The 25452-nt window shown below is 38.3% G+C and overlaps 1 protein-coding gene across 1 annotated transcript in view; it reads left to right on the top strand.

Moving 5' to 3' along the window:
- The first annotated feature begins 3085 nt into the window (after positions 1-3085).
- The window catches only part of ZBTB24 (zinc finger and BTB domain containing 24), a 59168-nt gene continuing 36801 nt past the window's right edge, over positions 3086-25452 (top strand). The window contains exon 1 of the mRNA XM_053710847.1: positions 3086-3179. The gene's annotated coding sequence lies outside the window, so the exon portion shown is untranslated. The remainder of the gene's footprint in view (positions 3180-25452) is intronic.

The following is a 25452-nucleotide window of genomic DNA, read 5'->3' as shown; positions in this document are numbered from 1 at the left end:
CTCTCAAAATCCGCAAGGAACCCATCAATCTCTCCTTCTGTTTCCAGGAAGTTTTTAAAAGCTGCAAAATTTACTTTTCTCTTTTCCACTTGGGCTGCTGCAGCGCTGCTTTGGCGAAGTAGGTTGGCCTCCACAGCTGCTATGACCCGGTCGATAATTTCCGCAGATGGGTTGGGGCCATAATATGCCAGTCTTATTTTAACCGCCCGATCAAAGCTTGCTTCTTCAGGGGTTCTGTCTGATATGCTGGGCCCATTGGTTCCTTCTGTTCCTGGTACTCTTTCCATCTTAGTCAGTATTGTAATAATCCCCCTCTTCCTGAGGTTACTGGCTTGTGTAGTTGCTCTTCTGGGCGATAAGGTTCATTCCGTCGCTTGCCACCAATGTTACGGTACCAACAGTGTACCAAGGGTTAATACCAGGGAACAACGTCCTGCATAGGAAATCAGCAATTCACAAACCAGCCAGTTTTCAGGTTTAAACAGAATGACATTTATTAAAGGCTAGATGCCTAGTATTTATACAGGTTTTGACCCCAGATGGGGGGGTTGAAAGACTCTTGTACATTAGATAAAAAGGGGAAGACGCCCTTTTATGAAACAGTAGAATTACATTACTTAAATACTTTACTTAGGCAGATAACAACTTAAACACATTTGGCTTGTCTTATCACCTAGTGTCTGCTCCCTGAGGGTGATTAAACAATGGCCTGTTTATTACTTAAATGTAATTATAGCACACAATAGCTGAGGCCAGAAAACCTGTCTTTAGAAATTAGATTCTTAAAGCTAAACACAGTTAACTCCTTCAGTCCTGACAGAAGGGTCTGTCACAGCCTCCATATCGAGGCATCACTGCAATAACCGGAAAGCAGCTGGAAGCGAGCAGGATCGCTTCCAGCTGCTTTCCAGACCAAGGACGTACGCCACACGTCCTCGGTCATTAACTGTATTTTTTTTTTGAGGACGTGTGGCGTACGTCCTTGGTCGTTAAGGGGTTAAGCACATCAGCTAAAGTGCAGCTAATTAAGATGATGCTCCTCCCTAAAATGCTATACCTTTGTCAGAATCTCGCCATATTCATTAGGGAAACTGACCTGAAAATATTTTACTGAGAATGTGCAAGGAAAACTCTTCCAAGGGTGTGAACACAAGAGTATACTCTTGAGTTCACACCCTTGGAAGAGTTTTCCTTGCACGGGCAGCTGGAGACTGAGAGGTGGTCCAGCTTGCTTTATTTGCACTCACAAATAGTTCAATACCTTTGTGAGTATTTACACTGTCATCAGATTTTCTGCATATCTTTGATTTCTACACCATGAGGTGCTCTTCTTTGTTTTCCCCATAGAATCCTTCCAAGCGAGCCCAATCAACCAGAAGAGGAGCTGACTTATTGACTTTTTGATTATTATCCTATTCACTGTTCGTTATTGATATTTTCACTTACATAGGAGTATATCATTTTGCACATTATTTAAACATATAGATATACAGTATTGTTATCTTATATTCTCACATTATATTACTATTTTCAATATATATATTTTTTATAAATATATTTTACACACACATATATATATATATATATATATATATATATATATATATATATATTATTCATAGTCCTAAAGATAATGTATTCACAGTATTTATAATCAGCGCTCTCTATTTTTCTTATCTTTTTTTTGGAAGAGTCAATCAATGCCTCCCCCGTCTCGTGTTTTTACAATCTCAATTATTGTCCTTCTTAAAGTATCAGCGTTCTTCTGACGCCTTCTTTTACAATGCTGTATCAGGGGTGTTGAAAGTGTGCCTGAATTTATGATAGAGAGGTGTTCTCATTTTAGTACGGACCTCTCTTGTGGTGAGCCCTACATAGTGAACCTGGCCCTCAATACAGATGAGTAAATAACTGGCACATTTCAATCTGCAATTCATACATACCCTACTGTACCCATAGTGACATATTCAGATGCTTTAAAGTTGTGATTACTACATCTGTAAATTCCTATGAATAGTAACCAGGAATTCCCTGGTTTTATTGGGCTTTTTACCTGTCGGGGGAACCAGGCTGCCAATAGATTTTCTTTTTCTAAAGGCACGGTTCATACCTTTACTTACTACTTCCATTAAATCATAATCCGCTAAAAGTGCTTAGAAATGTTTTTTTTTTAATTATTTGACAGATTCGCTGGTATTGGTTGCTAAACTGAGTGACAAAAGGTTATGCCCCCAAAGGTTTTCCCTTTCCTTTCAATGTTATCTTGAAGGGACTTTTTTTCTTCAATGTAATACATTGTCTGGTATATGTTATTATTGTTTAACACTTGAGGTGTGTATTGTATGGCATAAAGTAAGGGTTTGGAGCCCGAAACATCACCATAATAACTTTATTAACTGTATGTATTTAAGATTTGAGTGAAACTGTGCGGCAACCATTCCATGCTTGCACAAACTGAGAGTGGTGGTGAAGTGCTGGTAACTATATCTGCATACAAGATTTATCTACAAGCCACTCAATTTTTGATCATCAGACCCAGAGAGAGACAGTATAACTTGTTTCTTTTCTATATTTTAATATATATATATATATATATATATATACACACACACACTATATATTAACCCTTTAAGGACACAGCTTTCCTTAAGAGGTTAATCTCCACTTCAAACATACATGACATACTTCAACAATTGTGTTCATCTGCAGTCCCATATAACAGGATTTATCCTTCAAAATAAATAAATTTAAAAAATGCTTCTCTCACACACAGGTCATCAAGTTCCAAGTAAAAAACCATGGCACAGATACGAGTCACACTATTTAGCTCTGTAAAAAGTCAAAACAAAATTTCTGCGTGTCTGTTATAAAACAGCCACTGATCAGTGTTTCCTTCGTTTAAAAATAAACTCAAATAACAAGTCCTTCTCTTGCCCTCCATAAAAATCAGAGATGTAGAACAAAACCTTGAATGAGAATCTCATGCGCCTCTTCTAGTGCTGCTTGTAATCATGTGATCGCTGAGTCATGTGATTTCTGTGACGCCAGAATTATGGAACTACAAACAACCAATGGTATGTTTGTTATTTCTCTTGTCTAAATAAAGTTTTTGTCAAATAAAAAATGTATTCGAAATCCTGGTTTGGGCTGTCGTTTGACGTCAGAGATGTGTGCCCCAGGTGAGTGTGGGACCTTATAAAAGGCGGGGATCGATTTGTCAGTCGATATAGTTGAGTGTTTGCAAAGCAATTTTGGTTGTGGTGCGGATCTGACATTCAGGGGGTTTGGTAACTTCTGTGTGTATTGTGGATGACCACAGTGCTTTAATGTGTAGGATTGATATATTTTTTTTAACGTAAGATGTATTGGGTTTGAGCTCTCAAATTGGAGGTACAATACAAATGCATTAACCCACAAACAAACAAATGCCAAAACCGACAACCACAATATGCTTTACTACCATTGGTTTTCCACAATATACTTTTAATGGGTATTTAATTATTAAACAAACAGAACAAAAAAAACAACAAACACAGCAGCTTAACCGAGACAAATATATATTAGTAGGGCTGGACACAATTTTGGTACTAGGTTGCTATGGTAACCATGCAGTGAATCAGCTGTTGGAATCTTGCAAGGTGTTTGTCTACTGACATGATACTAACATCAACATGGCCAAACAGGCACACTGGAATACTGCTCATTGATCACTGATACTGGGACTGGTTTGGTCCTGATGTGATTACCCTTTCTACTTATTTTTTTCTGTCTGGCTGCTAGGTTGTTGTGGCAATTAGGCCCACTGTTATCTGCTATATCCCTGTCCTTCAAATGCAATTGAAGAAGGATGGTCTTAATGCAACTGAAGGGTATGGGGGGATACAGGACTGTATCTGATCACATATCTCACTAAAGAATTTAGTGGAGTGGGGACAGTTCTTAAGACTTAAAGGGCATGAAACCCAAAATTTGTCTTTTATTATTCAGAAAGAGCATACACTTTTAAACAACTTTCCAATTTACTTCTATTATCTAATTTGCTTAATTATCTTGGTATCATTTGTTGAAAATCATATCTTGATAGGCTCAGGAGCTCGGAGCTAGCTGCTGATTGGTGGCTGAACTTATATGCCCCTGTGTTCAGATAGCTCCCAGGAGTGCATTGCTGCTTCTTCAATAAAAGATACCAAAATAATGAAACAAAATTGATAACAGAAGTAAAATGAAAAGTTGTTTAAAAATATATTATCTATCTAAATCATTAAAGGGACACTGAACCCAAATGTTTTCTTTTGTGATTCAGATAGAGCATGACATTTTAAGCAACTTTCTAGTTTACTCCTATTATCAAATTTTCTTCATTCTCTTAGTATCTTTATTTGAAATGCAATAATGTAAGTTTAGATGCCGGCATATTTTTGGTGAACAACCTGGGTTGTCCTTGCTGATTGGTGGATAAATTCTTCCACCAATAAAAGTGCTGTCCAGAGGTCTAAACCAAAAAAAAAAGCTTAGATCCCTTCTTTTTCAAATAAAGATAACAAGAGAACGAAGAAAATTTGATAATAGGTGTAAATTAGAAAGTTGCTTAAAATTGCATGCTCTATCTGAATCGCAAAAGAAAAAATTGGGGTTCAGTGTCCCTTTAAACATTTTGGGTTTCATGTCTAATATTTATATACAGCAGGCATAATGGGATTTAAGGCAAATAGTATCAAATCTATGGTCTTATATGGGCATATAGTTGGCATAATAGGGTTGCAGGATCTAATGTCTCACATGGAAACATTTTGAGAATGTGGCCAGTTCTGCTATACAGTGTTAGCCCACTGCATAATTTTAGACATAGTTGCAGAAAAGACCTTAAAATAATAAAAAAGAAATAATAAAAAAAAAGTTTGGTCTTAGCTGAATCAGGGGATGCCAATGAACAAATTTTATGATTTTTTTCCTATAGTTAGAAAGCTACAAGTTTTTGTAGAATGTGATAATTAATCTTTATATATGTACTTCTTTGGGTAACTTTACATCAATTTCTGAATTTGGTGAATAAATTGCTAGTTGAAACTGTCATCCTCTAAAATCTCTCTTTTTGCCCAAACAATATATATAGTTTTCATAGGTGATTCAAAAAACTTTCTGTTTAAATGGAGTGATAGCAAATATGCTAAAAATTCTCAGGTATTTTTGGCAAGTTTTTCTCTGAAATAGCTGGTAGTGAAGGGATTAACCCCTTAATAACAACTGACGTACCAGGTACGTCATGCATTAACAAGTAGTTAATGACAATGGACGTACCTGGTACGTCAGTTGTCTAGGAGAGTGCTGGAAGCGATCGCAATCGCTTCCAGCAGCTCTCAGGGTATTGCAGTGATGCCTCCATATGGAGGCATCCTGCAATACCTTTTTAGAAGACTCCGATGCAGAGAGGGCCACTCTGTGGCCCTCTCTGCACCGGTAGTTCGTTGGTGGGTGGGAGCGCAACAGGGAGGTGGGTGGGCGGCCCATCGCTACCCGGCATCCGGTTCCTAGAAGTGCAATGTGCACACCGCGTGCGCGCGCATTAGCTGGCCACTGACACCAATTCGGGAAGAGGGGGGGGGGGGAAATATATATTTTTTTTAAATCATATTAAAGGATCTGGGAGGGGGAGGGGGGTAGGGGTATTGTGGGGGGCTGCTACACTACAGAAAACCCCCCAAAAAAGAAAAAAAGCAGAAAATACTTATATGTTTTTGTGCAAATTGGGTACTGGCAGACAGCTGCCAGTACCCAAGATGGCCGCAATTAGATAGGGGAGAGGGTTAGAGAGCTGGGGTGGGGATCATGGAGGTTGGGGCTAAGGCAGGAGTCCATCACAGCTAAAATATTTTATTTTTTTTATAAAAAAAAACAAAAAAACTCCTTTTATTTAGTACTGGCAGACTTTCTGCCAGTACTTAAGATGGCGGGGACATTTGTGGGGTGGGGGAGGGAAGAGAGCTGTTTGGGAGGGATCAGGGGGTGGGATGTGTCAGGTGGGAGGCTGATCTCTACCCTAAAGCTAAAATTAACCCTGCAAGCTCCCTACAACCTACCTAATTAACCCCTTCACTGCTGGGCATAATTTACGTGTGGTGCGCAGCAGCATTTAGCGGCCTTCTAATTACAAAAAAGCAATGCCAAAGCCATATAAGTCTGCTATTTCTGAACAAAGGGGATCCCAAAGAAGCTTTTACAACAATTTGTGCCATATATATAGCACAAGCTGTTTGTAAATAATTTCAGTGAGAAACCTAAAATTGTGAAAAATGTAAAGTTTTTTTTTTTATTTGCTCGCATTTGGCGGTGAAATGGTGGAATAAAATATACCAAAATGTGCCTAGATCAATACTTTGGGTTGTCTTCTAACAAAAAATATATACATGTCAAGGGATATTCAGGTATTCCTGACAGATATCAGGGTTCCAATGTAACTAGCGCTAATTTTGAAAAAAAGTGGTTTGGAAATAGCGAAGTGCTACTTGTATTTATGGCCCTATAACTTGCAAAAAAAGCTAAGAACATGTAAACATTGGGTATTTCTAAACTCAGGACAAAATTTAGAAACTATTTAGCATGGGTGTTTTTTGGTGATTGTAGATGTGTAACAGATTTTGGGGGTCAAATTTAGAAAAAGTGTGTTTTTTCCATTTTTTCCTCATATTTTATTATTTTTTTTTTAGTAAATTATAAGATATGATGAAAATAATGGTATCTTTAGAAAGTCCATTTAATGGCGAGAAAAACGGTATATAATATGTGTGGGTACAGTAAATGAGTAAGAGGAAAATTACAGCTAAACACAAACACTGCAGAAATGTAAAAATAGCCATTGTCATTAAGGGTAAGAAAATTGAAAAATGGTCCGGTCATTAAGGGGTTAAAGCACTCTGTGAGAGACTGCTCACTTTGTTGCCAAGCTTATAAGGAGTGATTTATGTTTAGAACCCTCAACTATCTTAACCCCTTAAGGACAAGGCCATTTTTCAATTTCTTTCCCTGAAGGTCCAGGGCTTTTTTTAAATTTCTGCAGTGTTTGTGTTTAGCTGTAATTTTCCTCTTACTCATTTACTGTACCCACACATATTATATACCGTTTTTCTCGCCATTAAATGGACTTTCTAAAGATACCATTATTTTTATCATATCTTATCATTTACTTTAAAAAAATGATAAAATATGAGGAAAAATGGAAAAAAACACACTTTTTCTAACTTTGACCCCCACAATCTGTTACACATCTACAACCACCAAAAAACACCTATGCTAAATAGTTTCTAAATTTTGTCCTGAGTTTAGAAATACCCAATGTTTACATGTTCTTTGCTTTTTTTGCAAGTTATAGGGCCATAAATACAAGTAGCACTTTGCTATTTCCAAACCACTTTTTTTTCAAAATTAGCGCTAGTTACATTGGAACACTGATATCTTTCAGGAATCCCTGAATATCCATTGACATGTATATATTTTTTTTTAGAAGACATCCCAAAGTATTGATGTAGGCCCATTTTGGTATATTTCATGCCACCATTTCACCACCAAATGCAATCAAATAAAAAAAATTGTTCACTTTTTCCCAAATATTTTCACAAACTTTAGGTTTCTCACTGAAATTATTTACAAACAACTTGTGCAATTATGGCATAAATGGTTGTAAATGCTTCTCTGGGATCCCCTTTGTTCAGAAATAGCAGACATATATGACTTTGGCGTTGCTTTTTGGTAATTAGAAGGCCGCTGAATGCCACTGCGCATCACACGTGTATTATGCCCAGCAGTGAAGGGGTTAATTAGGGAGCATGTAGGGAGCGTCTAGGGTTAATTTTAGCTTTAGTGTAGTGTAGTAGACAACCCCAAGTATTGATCTAGGCCCATCTTGGTATATTTCATGCTACCATTTCACCGCTAAATGCGATTAAATAAAAAAAAACGTAAAATTTTTCACAATTTTAAGTTTCTCACTGAAATTATTTACAAACAACTTTTACAAGTATGGCATAAATGATTGTAAATACTTCTCTGGGATCCCCTTTGTTCAGAAATAGCAGATATATATGGCTTTGGCGTTGCTTTTTGGTAATTATAAGACCGCTAAATGCCGCTGCGCACCACACGTGTATTATGCCCAGCAGTGCAGGGGTTAATTAGGTCATTTGTAGGGAGCTTGCAGGGTTAATTTTAGCTTTAGCGTAGAGATCAGCCTCCCACCTGACACATCCCACCCCCTGATCCCTCCCAAACACCTCCCTTCCCTCCCCCACCCCACAATTGCCCCCGCCATCTTAAGTACTGGCAGAAAGTCTGCCAGTACTAAAATAAAAGGTGTATTTAAAAAAAAATAAAAAAAATTGTATAGCATATTTACATATGCAGCTGTGTAGGATCCCCCCTTAGCCCCCAACCTCCCTGATCCCCCCCCAAACAGCTCTCTACCCTCCACCTCTAACTTACTGGGAGCCATCTTGGGTACTGGCAGCTGTCTGCCAGTACCCAGTTTGCAAATAAAAATGTATTTTTTTAATTTTTTTTTATTTATTTTCCTTTTTTCTGTAGTGTAGTGTAGCTTCCCCCCCCAGACCAATCCCCCACCCGCTCCCAGATCCCTTAGATTAACTTTCATTAGGGATTTTATCCCCCCTTACTGCCACTTCTGTACAATGTTTTTTTCTGTAGTGAAGCGGTTCCCACCCGCTCCCTCCCCGTGCACGCGCCCGCCCGCCGCCCCCCGTGCACGTGCGCGCTCCGGTGTGCACTCCCGACAACCCCGCCCGCGATCCCGCCCTCCTCTCTCTTCAGCCTTTCATCGATGGCCGCCCACCCGCCTCCCACGTCAGCTCCCACCCACCAACGATTGCGGCCATCGATGCCGGTGCAGAGAGGGCCACAGAGTGTCTCTCTCTGCATCGGATGGGGGAAAAATGTTATTGCAGGATGCCTCGATATCGAGGCATCACTGCAATAACTGTAAAGCGGCTGGAAGCGATCAGGATCGCTTCCAGCCGCTTTAATCCCCAAAGTCGTACAGGGTACGTCGCTGGTCTTTAAAGACCAGGTTGTGTGCGACGTACCCTGTACGACTCGTGTCGTTAAGGGGTTAATACCATAGCAACGCTGTCATTAACAAGCCCTCTTTATCGGGCTTGTTTATAGTGTAGGTCTCTGCATGTCTCCGAAACTGAGGCATGTAATAGTAGCACATCTTTCTGCCACTTCCGGCATAGCTGTGCTAGGAAGCCCCTTAATGACTACGCAACGTACAGGGTACGTCTTGTTAAGGGGTTAAACTAATTGCCCCACATTGGTTGTAAGTATAGAAAGCATTTTTTTTAATATATGATCAGTAGCACTAAAAGACTAATTCCCGCTATTGGAAGAAAGCTCAATTTCATAGCATACCTGAATGGGTAAAAGATGTTGATCTCGTTTTTTCCCTAGAAAAGATGTACCACGGTTTTGAGGGCAAGTTGGAGAGCTTATTAAATGTAGTTTTCCTCTGGGATTAGAAATAGCTTATTGTGCGTAGGCTGAAACAATTTAATTCTCAGTCTACTAAGTTTAGTACTCACATAAGAGAACAATTTAAAATTGATAATGAATGCCTATATTTAATTACGTTCTTTACAGTAAAAAAACAATTTTAGAAATTAAAATAAAAAAATAAAAGAGAACAATTTAAAATTGATAATGAATGCCTATATTTAATTACGTTCTTTACAGTAAAAAAATAATTTTAGAAATTATTATTTCTCTAAAATTTGCAGCCAGAAATTGTATTATAAAAACTACAATAATAAAAATTATTTATTTTAATATAAGAATTTAAATGTAGTTATACATGTTGACCAAATAGTAAATAAAGCAGCCGCACGATCTAAGTAGAAAAATGGTGGTTTAAAATAAGCGTGTAGTAAACCTTTTGATTGAAAAGAATAAGTAATAACTTGCCGTATACAATATTGCAGCAGATGTGGTCCGGAATACGTTTCAGATGTCAATAACTGGATCTTGAGCATGCGCACAAATCAAGGGTAGTGCAGTATTATGCAGAGATACACAAGGTAGGGCATGCGCATAAGTCTAGAAGGGCGTATTTGGTTAGGGGTGTCGCTGAGTGGCCTGGTCTGTCATTGGTTGACAAAAAACGTGACCGGACTAAAACTATGGCGGACGATCTATGGGAGGAGGATGGAAATAAAAAATGTAGATATATAATCGTCAATATTTAGATATATACAGCGAATATGCGGATATTATGAATTAAACTCACATTATTTTGGGACTTCATTTAAGATCGCTAATTCAAGGTAGGTATAGTTTACCATCTCTTTAAGCAGCTTGTGTCTTTAGGGAATTGAATTGTGATGTCTATATTCTGAAACAATATTGCAGCTCATACTTAGAAGCTAGGATTTTTGATTCACCAAACATAAGTACTAGAAACAGAGTAGTGAATGCTTGTAACTTTGTATCCACTGGGTATTGACCCAAAAGTGAACACAAACACATTTCTGTAACCCTTTACAAGCTTGTCACATAATGTCTATTAAAGCACAAACATAATATTGTGCCTTCTGTTTGTCAGTTATATAGTAGCTGGCCAGACGTGCAACATAGTTAATTTGTATAATATATCGTCACATGTGTTTTTAAAAAAAATTCCCATGTTGATTTTATAATGGCTTTCTAAATAAAAGTTGTTTTTATATATACAGTATCTCACAAAAGTGAGTACACCCCTTACATTTTTGTAAATATTTTATTATATCTTTTCATGTGACAACACTGAAGAAATGACACTTTGCTACAATGTAAAGTAGTGAGTGTACACCCTGTATAACAGTGTACATTTGCTGTTCCTTCAAAATAACTCAACGCACAGCCATTAATGTCTAAACCGTTGGCAACAAAAGTGAGTACACCCCGAAGTGGAAATTTCCAAATTGGGCACAAAGTGTCAATATTTTGTGTGGCCACCATTATTTTCCAGCACTGCCCTAACCCTCTTGGGCATGGAGTTCACCAGAGCTTCACAGGTTGCCACTGGAGTCCTCTTCCACTCCTCCATGACAACATCAAAGAGCTGGTGGATGTTAGACCTTGCGCTTCCCAACCTTTCGTTTGAGGATGCCTCACAGATGCTCAATAGGGGTTAGGTCTGGAGGCATGCTTGGCCAGTACATCACCTTTAACCTCAGCTTCTTTAGCAAGGCAATGGTCGTCTTGGAGGTGTGTTTGGGGTCGTTATCATGTTGGAATACTGCCCTGCGGCCCAGTCTCTGAAGGGAGGGGATCATGCTCTGCTTCAGTATGTCACAGTGTTGGCATTAATGGTTCTCTCAATGAACTGTAGCTCCCCAGTGCCGGCAGCACTCATGCAGGCCCAGACCATGACACTCCCACCACCATGCTTGACTGTAGGCAAGACACACTTGTCTTTGTACTCCTCACCTGGTTGCCGCCACACACGCTTGACACTATCTGAACCAAATAAGTTTATCTTGGTCTCATCGGACCACAGGACATGGTTCCAGTAATCCATGTCCTTAGTCTGCTTGTCTTCAGCAAACTGTTTACCGGCTTTCTTGTGCATCATCTTTAGAAGAGGCTTCCTTCTGAGACGATAGCCATGCAGACCAATTTGTTGCAGTGTGCGGCATATGGTCTGAGCACTGACAGGCTGACCCCCCCACCCCTTCAACCTCTGCAGCAATGCTGGCAGCACTCATACGTCTGTTTCCCAAAGACAACCACTGGATATGACGCTGAGCACGTGCACTCAACTTCTTTGGTCGACAATGGTAAGGCTTGTTCTAAATGGAACATGTCCTGTGAAACCACTGTATGATCTTGGCCATCGTGCTGCAGCTCAGTTTCATCTTTATGTAGAGCAACAATTCTTTTTTTCAGATCCTCAGAGAGTTCTTTACCATGAGGTGCCACGTTGAACTTCCTGTGACCAGTATGAGAGAATGTGAGAGCGATAACATCAAATCTTAACACACCTGCTCCTCATTCACACCTGAGACCTTGTAACACTAATGAGTCACATGAAACTGGGGAGGGAAAATGGCTAATTGGGCCCAGTTTGGACATTTCCACTTAGGGGTGTACTCACTTTTATTGCCAACAGTTAAGACATTAATGGCTGTGTGTTGGGGTATTTTGAGGGGACAGCAAATTTACACTGTTATACAGGCTGTACACTCACTACTTTACATTGTAGCAAAGTGTAATTTCTTCAGTGTTGTCACATGAAAAGATATAATAAAATATTTACAAATATGTGAGGGGTGTATTCACTTGTGAGATACTGTATATATATATATATATATATATTCCCCTACACACTGAGTTGATTAAATAATTTCATTCTAATTATAGTTAACTGACTCTTGAGGGCTATTTAGTGTCTTGTTCCATTTATGTGTACTCAAAGAAAATACACACCATGAGTAGATCTATTATAGAGTGCAGTTTTATTTATTCAGACATTCTTCACTGTTATGGCACATTTACTTTGTTAAAAACAAAATCACAAATTGTGATTTTATGTGATATCATTGGAATTTAATTCTACATCACATGATCTGTTAACCCTCCAATCATGCACTTCAGAGACTGCATGCATTATCACAAGATTTAAAACCTTAATTTACCGCTTGCTAGGGGCAATTTATAACCACCACTGCTATTGTCTTTTATATCTATAATATATATTTGCAGTAGAGTATAACATATTCTTTATTTGGCTTGTGACATGCTTTTCATTACTCATGTGTGCCTTTAAAGGGACAGTCTAAACCTTAGTCATCTTATAGCCTCCTGCACCTTGTCTATATCATGCAGCAGAAATGGTTAAAAAGTTATTTTAAAATGAATATTGTTTCTGGCCACTTTGAAATGGATGCCAAGCTCCACCCACTGATGACATCATGATCTGGGCTGCATCAAGGCACTTTGCTGAATAGTATTGATAGTCTGTTGAATCCAACTAGTGAACCTATTGTGATTGAACACCATATGCAGCCCAGATTGTGATTCCATCAGTGGGCTGAGCTTGGCAGCCATTTCATAGTAGCCAGAAACAATATTAATTTTAAAATAACTTTTTTACTGTTCCTGCTGCATGATATAGACAAGGTGCTGGAGGCTATTTGCAGCTTAATCGGAGGTAATACTTTAAGATGACTAAAGTGCAGACAGTCCCTTTAACTCATTTACTGTGTTGACATAGTACTTATGTCCAGCACAGAGGCACAGGTTGTGGTCTCACTGTCAGCTTTGACAGCGGGATATCACAACCAGTGGAAGGAGGCATATGATTTCCTATGGTAAGGGAACACCGATCGTGCTCAAAGTTTGTGAAAACTTTTTTAAAAAAATGTATGATCGTATTTGGCATCAAATATACCAACATGGGCCTAGATCAATACCGTGGGTTATCTGCTTTAGAAATAGCTTTGAGGGTCAATTTTGAGAATTTGGGCAGTTCTGCTATACCAATTGAGTTACTCCATTTCATCATTTTAGAACATGATATACATAGCTGCAGATAAAGACCTTAAAATTATTAAAAAATATATATATATACTTTTAGTCGTAGCTGAATTAGAGGATCTGAGATTTTTTGATATTTTTTTTACAGTTTGCAACTTACAGGCTTTCGTGGAATGTGATTTATTAATCTTTTTTAAGTATATTATCTTTATTAGTTTTTTTAATAGAAATTGTACAAAGAAAAATTGAGGAAATAGAACATAGTACTGGAATATTCAAGCTGTACATCTGAAATAAAAAAAAAATATAATAATAATAATTCATAATCGTCTATATAGGAGAAAACATAGTGCTACGAGAATCAATTTTTAACAATTTGGAGATTTCTATGTAAAAGGTCATGATTTGTATGGGAGTACATAAATAGAATATTCAGTTCTAAACGGGAAGTATGAGCAGAAGAAGAAAGAGAAAAATAGCTTGATTAATTGGATACAAGAAACACTATTTTTTAAATGGGACAAGACTTAGCCAAACAGAGGAGGAAATGGATTTGGGAGTAGTAATAGATAACAAGCTAAAGATGGGTGCACAATACAGGGCAGCGGCTTCAAAGGCTAATAAGATATTAGCATGTATTAAAAGAGGCATTGATTCAAGGGAGGAAAGCATAATTCTGTCACTATATAAAGCCCTGGTAAGACCTCACCTTGAGTATGGAGTGCAGTTCTGGGGACCGATTGCAAAAAAAGATTTTGCAGAACTAGAAAAAGTTCAGAGAAGGGCCACAAAGCTAATAAGGGGATTGGAGAAATTAACCTATGAGGAGAGGCTAGCCAAACTGAGTCTGTTTTCTTTAGAAAAAAGGCGCTTGAGAGGTGACATGATTACTTTATATAAATATATTCAAGGCCCATATTCAGAGATGACAGAAGCTCTGTTTATTCCTAGAAAATTGTTTCTGAGAAGAGGTCACAATTTAAGGTTGGAGGAAAGGAGATTTAATCTCCTGCAACGGAAACGTTTTTTCACTGTAAGAGCAATAAAATTGTGGAGCTCATTACCAAAGGAGGTAGTGAATGCCAATACCCTAGATACATTTAAAAATAGTCTGGATACATTTCTGTATATAAACAAAATTCATGGATATGATTGCTAGTATTAAATGAGTCACCTTTTAATGGGGTTATTTAAGCTTAACTCGAGCTTTTTGTAAGTATTTTAGATTTTTATAGGTTGAACTCGATGGACTTCAGTCTTTTTTCAACCTTATCTACTATGTTACTATGTAATCGACATAAGAAAAAAGGGAAATTAAGTCTTATTTCCATGCCTATGAAAATGCTTTACAATAGACTAATGCTAGGTTAGATTAAAAATAAGATATCAAGTTGGCTTGTAAAGCTGTAACACTCTTCGAAATATTGAAATCTACTGACGTGACTCGCCGGGTCACCCTACCCTTTTAGTATGGCATATAAAGATATGTTTATGTTTTTGAATTTATCCATTGAGTCCATTAAGACTCCATGTGTAGAAAAAAAAAATGTTTTCCTATCAGATTGTAATGAGCTTTTTCTTATAAGAGACCAGGTTCACACATTCCATGAAAGAGGGTACCTTTCTCTTCTAGTACCTTGGTATAAGACGCTTAGCGTAATTTGTCATTTATTTGAAAAGTGTTCATTTTAGTTTAGAAAAAATCCAGATATTGCCATGGATGAGGATTGTTATAAAGTCACGTTGAAGTGAACATGTAAGAATCACTTGCATAGTGTCCACTACCGGGGACAAAAAGAGTAACTGGTTTACATTCCCACCAGATGTGTAAAAGAGAGCCCTCTTCGCTGCAACCTCTCCAACATCTGTCTAAGCATGTCGGATAGATGTAATGTAGCCTCTGTGAGGTACCAACTTGTGATAAGTTTTTAATGTCGATTTCTGCCATTGTTGCGGAAATTGAAGATTTGTGCATAGCAAGGAATATCCATTTACATGTTTTATCTAGAGTGGGCATAGTCAGATCTGTGCTACATGTTTACATAGGGTGGATAACTGGGATACCATGCTAATGTTAATAATTTATAGCAGCTTGATAAAAGCTGGCTGGGGAGTGAGTGATCAAAGAGAAAACAAGAAAGTCCAAGCTGCAGCAGCACTGTGTAAAAAGATTTTTATTATAGCCAAAAAATTAATACAACGTTTCGGACCAACTGTCCTTAATCATGTATAAAATCACACTGACACATACAGGCTTAAAATACCCATAACCCCTCCCACTTAATTACAACACACACCTGTCTTCATCTACCTACATCAGTTAATTTACCAACTCCCTCAAATGTGCACAAACCTCCTTTTCAACATACTCTTTGAATAGAGTAGAGATCCTCATGCAAATACATGGTTATTTTATCATTATGTGTACACGATATAGACATTCTAAAGCATCTGGGCATAGCCTGAGACAAATAAGATTTCATATTATAGATCATGTTGAGAAACCTAGGAGGGGGGGCAATAGGGAGAAAAATCTTCAACAAAGAGAATTGTTCTGGATCTACACACTAGGTACTATGTGGCCAGGAGGTATGAACAGAGAGATGGACTGGAGTGTTTTTTGAATGACTATCCCTTTAATCTATGATAGATAGATAGTATGAAGGTCTAATAATAAAATTCCTTGGGGTTAACAAATGATTAGACATCTTTGCTTTAGAATGTCTATATCGTGTACACATAATGATAAAATAACCATGTATTTGCATGAGGATCTCTACTCTATTCAAAGAGTATGTTGAAAAGGAGGTTTGTGCACATTTGAGGGAGTTGGTAAATTAACTGATGTAGGTAGATGAAGACAGGTGTGTGTTGTAATTAAGTGGGAGGAGTTATGGGTATTTTAAGCCTGTATGTGTCAGTGTGATTTTATACATGATTAAGGACAGTTGGTCCGAAACGTTGTATTAATTTTTTGGCTATAATAAAAATATTTTTACACAGTGCTGCTGCAGCTTGGACTTTCTATATATTATTGGGTTTTGGTATGGACCCAGGCAGCCTGCACGGATAAAAACATCACAGAGTGCTGAACAGTAACTTGCTGTTGAAAGAGAAAACAAGAGGCGCCTCATAGTGAACTCCGTTATCGAAGTTTTATCATACAAAGAATGAAATGCAACTCACAATTCTGGTGGAACCTGTGTGGAACAGAGTGCTAAAAAGGCAGGCTGACACTCAGTGGTCAGCTCACTGGTCACTAGTGTGACGGTGGAATACTTTGTGTATCCTTTCTAGGCAGTCCCGTGTCAGCTACTGGGATCCAGATATCAGAGCTTCCTAAAAACCGCAAACAACATGAACCATGTGCAGGAAAAGGTCAACCTTGACGGCAAAGTGTCTGTTACAAATCTGTTACAAAACAGAAATTTCAAAGATAACTGTCGTGGTTTTATAAAAAACAAACAATCTTTAATTGCTGCAATGCACTGGGGAGTGAGTGATACATAGATTCTCAAATGGCGCCAGAGGTCTGCTGAGACACTTTTTATATGGATGCGTTGTATATAGTCATTTTAGTGGCATGTATGCGGCTTATCCATGAAAAATGTGAACATGAGTTCCATGAGCTCAATTCCGATGCTATTACGCTGAATAGGTAAGTATAATTAGTGTTCAAGTGTGACTAAGGAAATTTAAGTTATTTTAACCCTTAAATATTGAATTTCATTCTAAGCATGTCGGTAATCTGAGACATGAAATAGTTGAATTTAGCTTTCGGGAGAGATGTTGTTGATCAGTAAATTCGACCATTTTCCATGACTTTCTCATTTCCTCTCTAGATGTGTGATAGACAACAGTGGTGAGGATAGTGTAAGTAAAATATCATCTGTGAAGAGGGATAATTTGTACTCATTTGAAGCAATTTTGTTGCCTTTGAAATTTTTGTTAGTTCTGATTCTACTGGCCAGAACAGAAAGGATGTATAGTGGAGAAAGGGCATCCTTGCCGTGTTCCATTATTAATATTAAAAGGATCAGAAAGCTCCCCATTCACCTGTACTCTAGCTCTGGGCTGGTTATATAACGCAAAGATGTGTGCTGAGAACTGTGAACTGAATCCGAACCTTGACAGAGTGGATGCCAAGAATTGCCAGTCCACCCTGTCAAAGCCTTTCTTAGCATCTAAGATAGTATCTCTGAGGGTATATTTTCTTTTTCTGCATGACTGCTTATTTGAATAGTTTTGATGGTGTTGTCCCTAGTCTCGCAACCTGGGACAAATCCAGATAGATCAGAATGTATCAAATTCCGGAGAATATGGCCAACTCTAATGGCTAAAATCCGTGCATATAATTTTAAGTCAATATTTAACAGAGAAATTGGATGGAAATTTTGTGGGCAGTCTGGGGATTTGAACAACAATGAAGAATCCAGCAAACCTTCCAGGCGTAAGTCAAATCGGCATTTTATTAGGAAAAACCGTGCAAATAATAAAAAATTATTATAAACAAAGTCCCAGCATTCTAGGAAAATAGTTAGATTAGCAATATATTATATGCCTTAGTCATGGACATTTGACAGGTTTGTGAAAAAACAAAATATATACCGCCAACATATCACTTGGGAATGGGATGAATTTATCTATGGAATTGAAAAAGTCGGTTAAGTGGGGAGTTCTTTGAATGCGTAATAATAATGGGCCGTGATGCCATCCAGGGCTGGAGCCTTACCCTTCAAGAGGTTGTGATAGCTTATAGGAAACCAGCTCTTTCCTCTTGATTTAATTCAAGAATAACTGTGTCAGATAAATCAAGCAGGTAAAAAAAATGTAAAGGCTAGAGCGGCTAAAATAGAAATCCTTTATTTGAAAATGTACTTAAAATGTATCACCAACGAGGGTTTACACAAACATAACATTGGTTAAAAAGTCAATCTGTTAGACATACATCCTCACAGAAAGGACGCGTTTCGGGTTGCCCCATATTCACACATAGCTGTGAGGGATATCCTGTTCACTCTTATGCTAATAGAGGCACATTCTACACCTGTTCAGTAATTGCTGTCTTGCTAGTTAAACAAAATTTTAACCCTATAGGTGCAATTACTGAACAGGTGTAGAATGTGCCTCTATTAGCATAAGAGTGAACAGGATATCCCTCACAGCTATGTGTGAATACGGGGCAACCCGAAACGCGTCCTTTCTGTGAGAATGTAGCCTTTACATTCTTTTTACCTGCTTGATTTTGGACGGCTAATGGGCTAATCGATATCCGCTGGGACTGGATCCGGTAAAGGTGTCAGAGCTCTGACAAACACATTGTGGAAGCGGCACTTGAACACAGGAGAGGGATTGTCCACACCCCTGACAAGGAACCGATCAGCAGAAGGAGTGAAACACAGAATGTGTGATCCTAGGAAGGTTTCCTGGCTGACCGGTTGAATTACACTATCATTGAAACGTGAGTGAACTTTCTATCCTTATTAAGTGTGCCGTTTACCAACATTGATAACACTGACCCTATTGTTATATAACATTGACTGTTTATCTACAAGGAAAGGGGTTTACTTTGGTGCTAAGGCTCTAACTGCTTGCATTCTGTGTCAGATAAATATTTGTCCATTTCACTAGAGTTGGGAATGACTTCATTCTGTTTGTGATTAGCTTGTGGTGTATAGTTGTGAATAATAGTTTCATAAGGAGTCAGCTATACCTTTGTTAGTCACTATATTATCTTTGTTGTTGCCTTTGGTGGAATGGATAAAAGTTTTAAACCTTTTGTTATTGAGAGTTCTAGCCAGCAACTTTCCTGCTTTTTGCATGAAACTTGAATTGGTGATTAATGCTCTACTATGTGTTTGAGTTTGAAGTCTTCTCTGGCGGTTGTTAATCTTGCAATAAGGTGGCGTATCTAGGATTTCTCTTGTGTCTATTCTTAAAGGGTGAGGATCTGCTTGCCAATTAATCAGGTGAAATGTATCCGAAGCAACAATGAATTGGAAAAATGTTTTCAAGCTTTCTTCTTGTCCTGTGAATGTTGCAGAATCTACAAGTATAGATTCATCAAACATCCAATGCTAATTAGAACAGGTCCATAAGAGTATTGAAAGTTCCTCTGGTAGGCCTATAGTCTCAGGTATGGACTTTTTACCAACATTGCTATCTTCATTGATAAAATATTACAACCTGAGGTAGTGAGAATGTCATCTTATATCAAGGATATACAATATTTTTTTTAACTAAACTGAATATTTGCACTTACCTGGTTATAAATACATTTTCACATTATATGTCAAAGTCTATATACCTCAATTAAGCATGAAACAGGGATTGGTATTATTAAGAAAGTATTAACCAATAGTGGCATCTATAGTCCTATGCAAATTGAGTTTATTGAGGAATTATTAAGTCTGGTATTGTACTGGAATTATGTCCTGTTTCAGGATAGCTGGTTTGTGCAGGTGAAGGGAACTGCTATTTATGAATTACTTTGAAGAGACATATGTCTATGCTAAAGAATTGTTTAAAAACTATATATAGATTATATATTTGGCGTGTGGGGGGTGACATTGGATCTTTGGAAAGGTTTGTGGAGTCCCTTAATACAGCAGTAGATGCTATTGAATTCACTCTCTCTTTTAGTAAAGAATCTGGGGGTGGGGGGGGGGGCGGTGTTTAGACACAAGGATCTATAAGGATAATAGAGCTCTCAATGTGGATCTTTACAGAAAGCCTACAGATAGAAACACCATTTTAGCCTTTGATAGTTTCCATCCTGAAAAATTAAGGAAATCTCTCCCTAGGAGTCAGCTACTTAGGGTTACTAGAATAGTAAGTGATACTCGGATACCCATAAGGATGAACGAAATGGGGATGAGGTTTATCCTAAACAACTTATTAAACAAGAAATTAAGAAATTGGTAAAAGATAACCCTTCTGAGAGTAACCATAAAGAGAAAGTGGAGGGGAACAAGAAACTGGCATTTACTTTTAATGCATATATAGTGAAGATATTTCCAAAATGATTAAAAAAAACTAATAAAGACATAATGCCATTTCAGCAGAAACCCATTATTGCATACAGGAGGGTGAGAAATCTAAAGGACCATTTGGTTAGAAGTGATATAGGCTCAGAAAAAAATAACAAGCCAGAGATTTATTACCCAAAGGTCCTCTGGTTCTTACCCATGCCTGGGTTGCTCAAACTGTCATTCAGTAATTAAAGGGAAGGATTTTTTTCACCCTAGGGCAGGTCAGAAATTTGCAATAAAGGGATATTATACATGTAAGACGACATACTTGATTAAATGCCTATGTTCCCTGATCTACATAGCAGAGTCCATTAGAAAAGCAAAAGGACGTCTTAATCAACACAAATTTAAATATTAGATGTGAAGACTCTGAAACCCCTGTGTCTAGTCATTTTTTAAAAGCAGGCCATAATATTAGTCAAGATGGCAAATCATTGACCATGTTGGTAAATTAAGGGGAGGTGGCAATAGAGAATAAAATGAAAGCAAAAATAAACTTGCTGGATATATCACCTAGAGAACATGCACCCCAAAGGTTTTAATAGGGAATTAGATTTTTCTGTACTTATGTGATTTTTTTCAATATATTTATGTGATGTTTAGAATTCAAAAGAGATGGAATAAGCTATACAAGATTGTCATAGGATGTAATTGGTGATGATTGTCTCTGGAAAGTTGTGGGCTGTTATCTGTCCTGTTTCTGGTCTAGTGTTTTTAAATGGTTAAATATTCTAAAGCAGTATATGAATGTAATGAAATATTTGAGCCACTAGATGGCATGTGATGATTAAATGTACAACTTTGGTATCATCTGTGTACAACTTGTGTTAATGAGTTAGCCTATAAATTACAGGTATAGGTGAGTCTGATTCATATGCATGATTAAAGGGACATTGTACACTTGATTTTTCTTTGCATAAATGTTTTGTAGATGATCCATTTATATTGCCCATACAGGTTTTGTTTTAAAAAAAAAAAAAGTCTAGTTTTTATAATTTTTTTAATAACATTGCTCTGATTTTCAGACTCCTAACCAAGCCCCAAAGTTTTAGAAAAATACAGACGTAAACCTACTCCAGCTTGCTCCTGTTGGTGTAAAGCGTCTTTTCATATGCAAAGGAAGGGGGAGTGTCTGTTTTTCTCACTTGCAGTGTGTGTTTCAGCTACCTTTTTAACAGAGCTAAACTGGGAGCTTCTAAATACGTTTTTAAACGGTTTTATACTGGATTTTTAGATCAGTATCTGTGCATATTATTCTTTATAGTAGTGCCTATTACATGCAGTCATATGAAAATTAGTGTATACTGTCCCTTTAACCCCTTAATGACCGACGACGTACGCCATACGTCCTCAGAAAAAATACAGTTAACACCTGAGGACTTATGCCGTACGTCGTCGGTTTGGAAAGCAGCTGGAAGCGATCCTGATCGCTTCCAGCTGCTTTCCAATTATTGCAGTGATGCCTCGATATCGAGGCATCCTGCAATAACAATTTGAACCCCTCCGGTGCAGAGAGAGACACTCTGTGGCCCTCTCTGCACCGGACATCGATGGCCGCATTCGTTGGTGGGTGGGAGCTGAAGTGGGAAGCGGGTGGCGGCCATCGATGAGTTCTGAGCCTGAGAGGGGTCGGGGGCACAGGGGCGGCGGGCGGGCGCTGGCACGGGGAGGGAGCGGGTGGGAACCGCTTACACTACAGAAAGAAAAGTTATATAGTGGGAGAAAGGGGGGCAGGGAATGCCCAAAAAATAATTTAAGGGATCTGGGAGGGGGTGGGGGTTGGTCTTGGGGGGGGGGGGAAGCTAGACTACAGAAAAAATAAAAAATTACATCAAGATGGCTCCCAAGAATGTAGAGGGGGAGGTTAGAGAGCTGTTTGGGGGGTCAGGGAGGTTGGGGGCTAAGGGGTGATCCTATACAGCAGCGTATTCAAATATGCAAAGAAAAAAAAAAGAAAGAAAAAAAGGATACCTTTTATTTTAGTACTGGCAGTACACTAAAGCTAAAATCAACCCTGCAAGCTCCCTACAAGCTACCTAATTAACCCCTTCACTGCTAGCCATAATACACGTGTGATGCGCAGCGGCATTTAGTGGCCTTCTAAATACCAAAAAGCAACGCCAAAGCCATATATGTCTGCTATTTCTGAACAAAGGGGATCCCAGAGAAGCATTTACAACCATTTGTGCCATAATTGTACAAGCTGTTTGTAAATAATTTCAGTGAGAAACCTAAAGTTTGTGAAAAGGGTTGGCTTTTTTTTTTTTTATTTGATCGCATTTGGCGGTGAAATGGTGGCATGAAATATACCAAAATGGGCCTAGATCAATAATTGGGGTTGTCTACTACACTAAAGCTAAAATTAACCCTACAAGCTCCCTAATTAACCCCTGCACTGTTGGGCATAATACACGTGTATTGCGCAGCAGCATTTAGCGGCCTTCTAATTACCAAAAAGCAACGCCAAAGCCATATATGTCTGCTATTTCTGAACAAAGGGGATCCCAGAGAAGCATTTACAACCACTTGTGCCATAATTGCACAAGATGTTTGTAAATGATTTCAGTGAGAAACCTAAAATTTTGAAAAATTTAACGTTTTTTTTTATTTGATCGCATTTGGCGGTGAAATGTTGGCATGAAATATACCAAAATGGGCCTAGATCAATACTTTGGGTTGTCTACTACACTACACTAAAGCTAAAATTACACCAAAAAGCTCCCTACATGCTCCCTAATTAACCCCTTCACTGCTGGGCATAATACACGTGTGGTGCGCAGTAGCATTTAGCGGCCTTCTAATTACCAAAAGCAACGCTAAAGCCATATATGTATGCTATTTCTGAACAAAGGGGATCCCAGAGAAAAATTTACAACAATTTATACCATAATTGCACAAGCTGTTTGTAAATAATTTCAGTGAGAAACCTAAAGTTTGTTAAAAAATTTGTGAAAAAGTGAACGATTTTTTATTTTTGCATTTGGCGGTGAAATGGTGGCATGAAATATACCAAAATTTGCTTAGATCAATACTTTGGGATGTCTTCTAAAAAAAAATATATACATGTCAAGGGATCTTCAGGGATTCCTGAAAGATATCAGTGTTCCAATGTAACTAGCGCTAATTTTGAAAAAAGTGGTTTGGAAATAGCAAAGTGCTGCTTGTATTTATGGCCCTATAACTTACAAAAAAGAAAAGAACATGTAAACATTGGGTATTTCTAAACTCAGGACAAAATTTAGAAACTATTTAGCATGGGTGTTTTTTGGTGGTTGTAGATGTGTAACAGATTTTGGGGGTCAAAGTTAGAAAAAGTGTTTTTTTTTCCATTTTCCCCTCATATTTTATAAAGATTTTTTATAGTAATTGATAAGATATGATGAAAATGATGGTATATTTAGAAAGTCCATTTAATGGCGAGAAAAACGGTTTATAATATGTGTGGGTACAGTAAATGAGTAAGAGGAAAATTACAGCTAAATACAAACACCACAAAAATGTAAAAATAGCCTTGGTCCCAAACGGACAGAAAATGGAAAAGTGCTGTGGTCATTAAGGGGTTAACCCCTTAACGACCGAGGACGTGCAGGGTACGTCCTCAAAAAAAAGTCAACGACCAAGGACGTACCCTGCACGTCCTCAGTCTGGAAAGCAGCTGGAAGCGATCCTGCTCGCTTCCAGATGCTTTCCGTTTATTGCAGTGATGCCTTGATATCGAGGCATCCTGCAATAACCTCTTTTAGCCATCCGGTGCAGAGAGAGCCACTCTGTGGCCCTCTCTGCACTGGACATCGGCGGCTAAATCCGTTGGTGGATGGGAGCCGGTGTGGGAGGCGGGTGGCGGCCATCGATGGCCCTGGTGATGTGGAGGGGGCGGGATCGTGTGCGAGGATGACCGTGGAAGCGCATGGACGCGTAGGGAGGGAGCGGGTGGGAACCGCTACACTACAGAACAATTATGTATTAAAAGTGTGAAAAAGTGGGGGGATATAAGTATATAAAAATACATTAGTCAGGGGGTGGGGGTTGGTCTGTGGGGGGGGGGAGCTACACTACAGAAAAAGCACACACAAAATAAAAAATAAACATTTCTCCTGTTAAGTGTAGTCAGTCCACGGGTCATCCATTACTTATGGGATTATATCTCCTCCCTAACAGGAAGTGCAAGAGGATCACCCAAGCAGAGCTGCTATATAGCTCCTCCCCTCTACGTCATACCCAGTCATTCTCTTGCACCTAACTAATAGATAGGACGTGTGAGAGGACTGTGGTTATTAAAATTAGTATTTATTTCTTCAATCAAAAGTTTGTTATTTTAAACAGCACCGGAGTGTGTTGTTTTTTCTCAGGCAGCATTAGAAGAAGAATCTACCTGAGTTTGTGTATGATCTTAGCGGTCGTAACTAAGATCCATTTGCTGTTCTCGGCCATTCTGAGGAGTGAGGTAACTTCAGAACAGGGGACAGCGGGCAGGGTTCACCTGCAAGGAGGTATGTTGCAGTATATTATTTTCTAAGGAATGGAATTGACTGAGAAAATACTGCGAATACCGATATAATGTAAGTGCAGCCTTAAATGCAGTAGTAGCGACTGGTATCAGGCTGATATGTATGTATATTTATACTGAGGTATTTCTGGGGAATGGAATTTCACTAAGAAAATACTGTATACATTTAATTTGTATTGAGCCCCCACTGCAGTGAAAGCGACTAGCAGCAGGCTTATTAATATCATTTCATAATTTTATTTTAAAACGTTTACTGGCAGGTTAATCGTTTTTCTCTGAGGTACTTGGTGATAAAACTTTTTGGGCATTACTTTTCCACATGGCTGTCGTTTATTATGAATAAATTCAGTTTACTAAGCTTCCCCACTGTTGTAATATGAGTGGGAGGGGCCTATT

Source organism: Bombina bombina, chromosome 4 (genome assembly GCF_027579735.1).
Source record: "Bombina bombina isolate aBomBom1 chromosome 4, aBomBom1.pri, whole genome shotgun sequence".
NCBI classification, from domain to species: Eukaryota; Metazoa; Chordata; class Amphibia; order Anura; family Bombinatoridae; genus Bombina; species Bombina bombina.
Note: the sequence above shows the minus strand (reverse complement) of the source record. Positions and strands in the feature narration are given on the sequence as shown.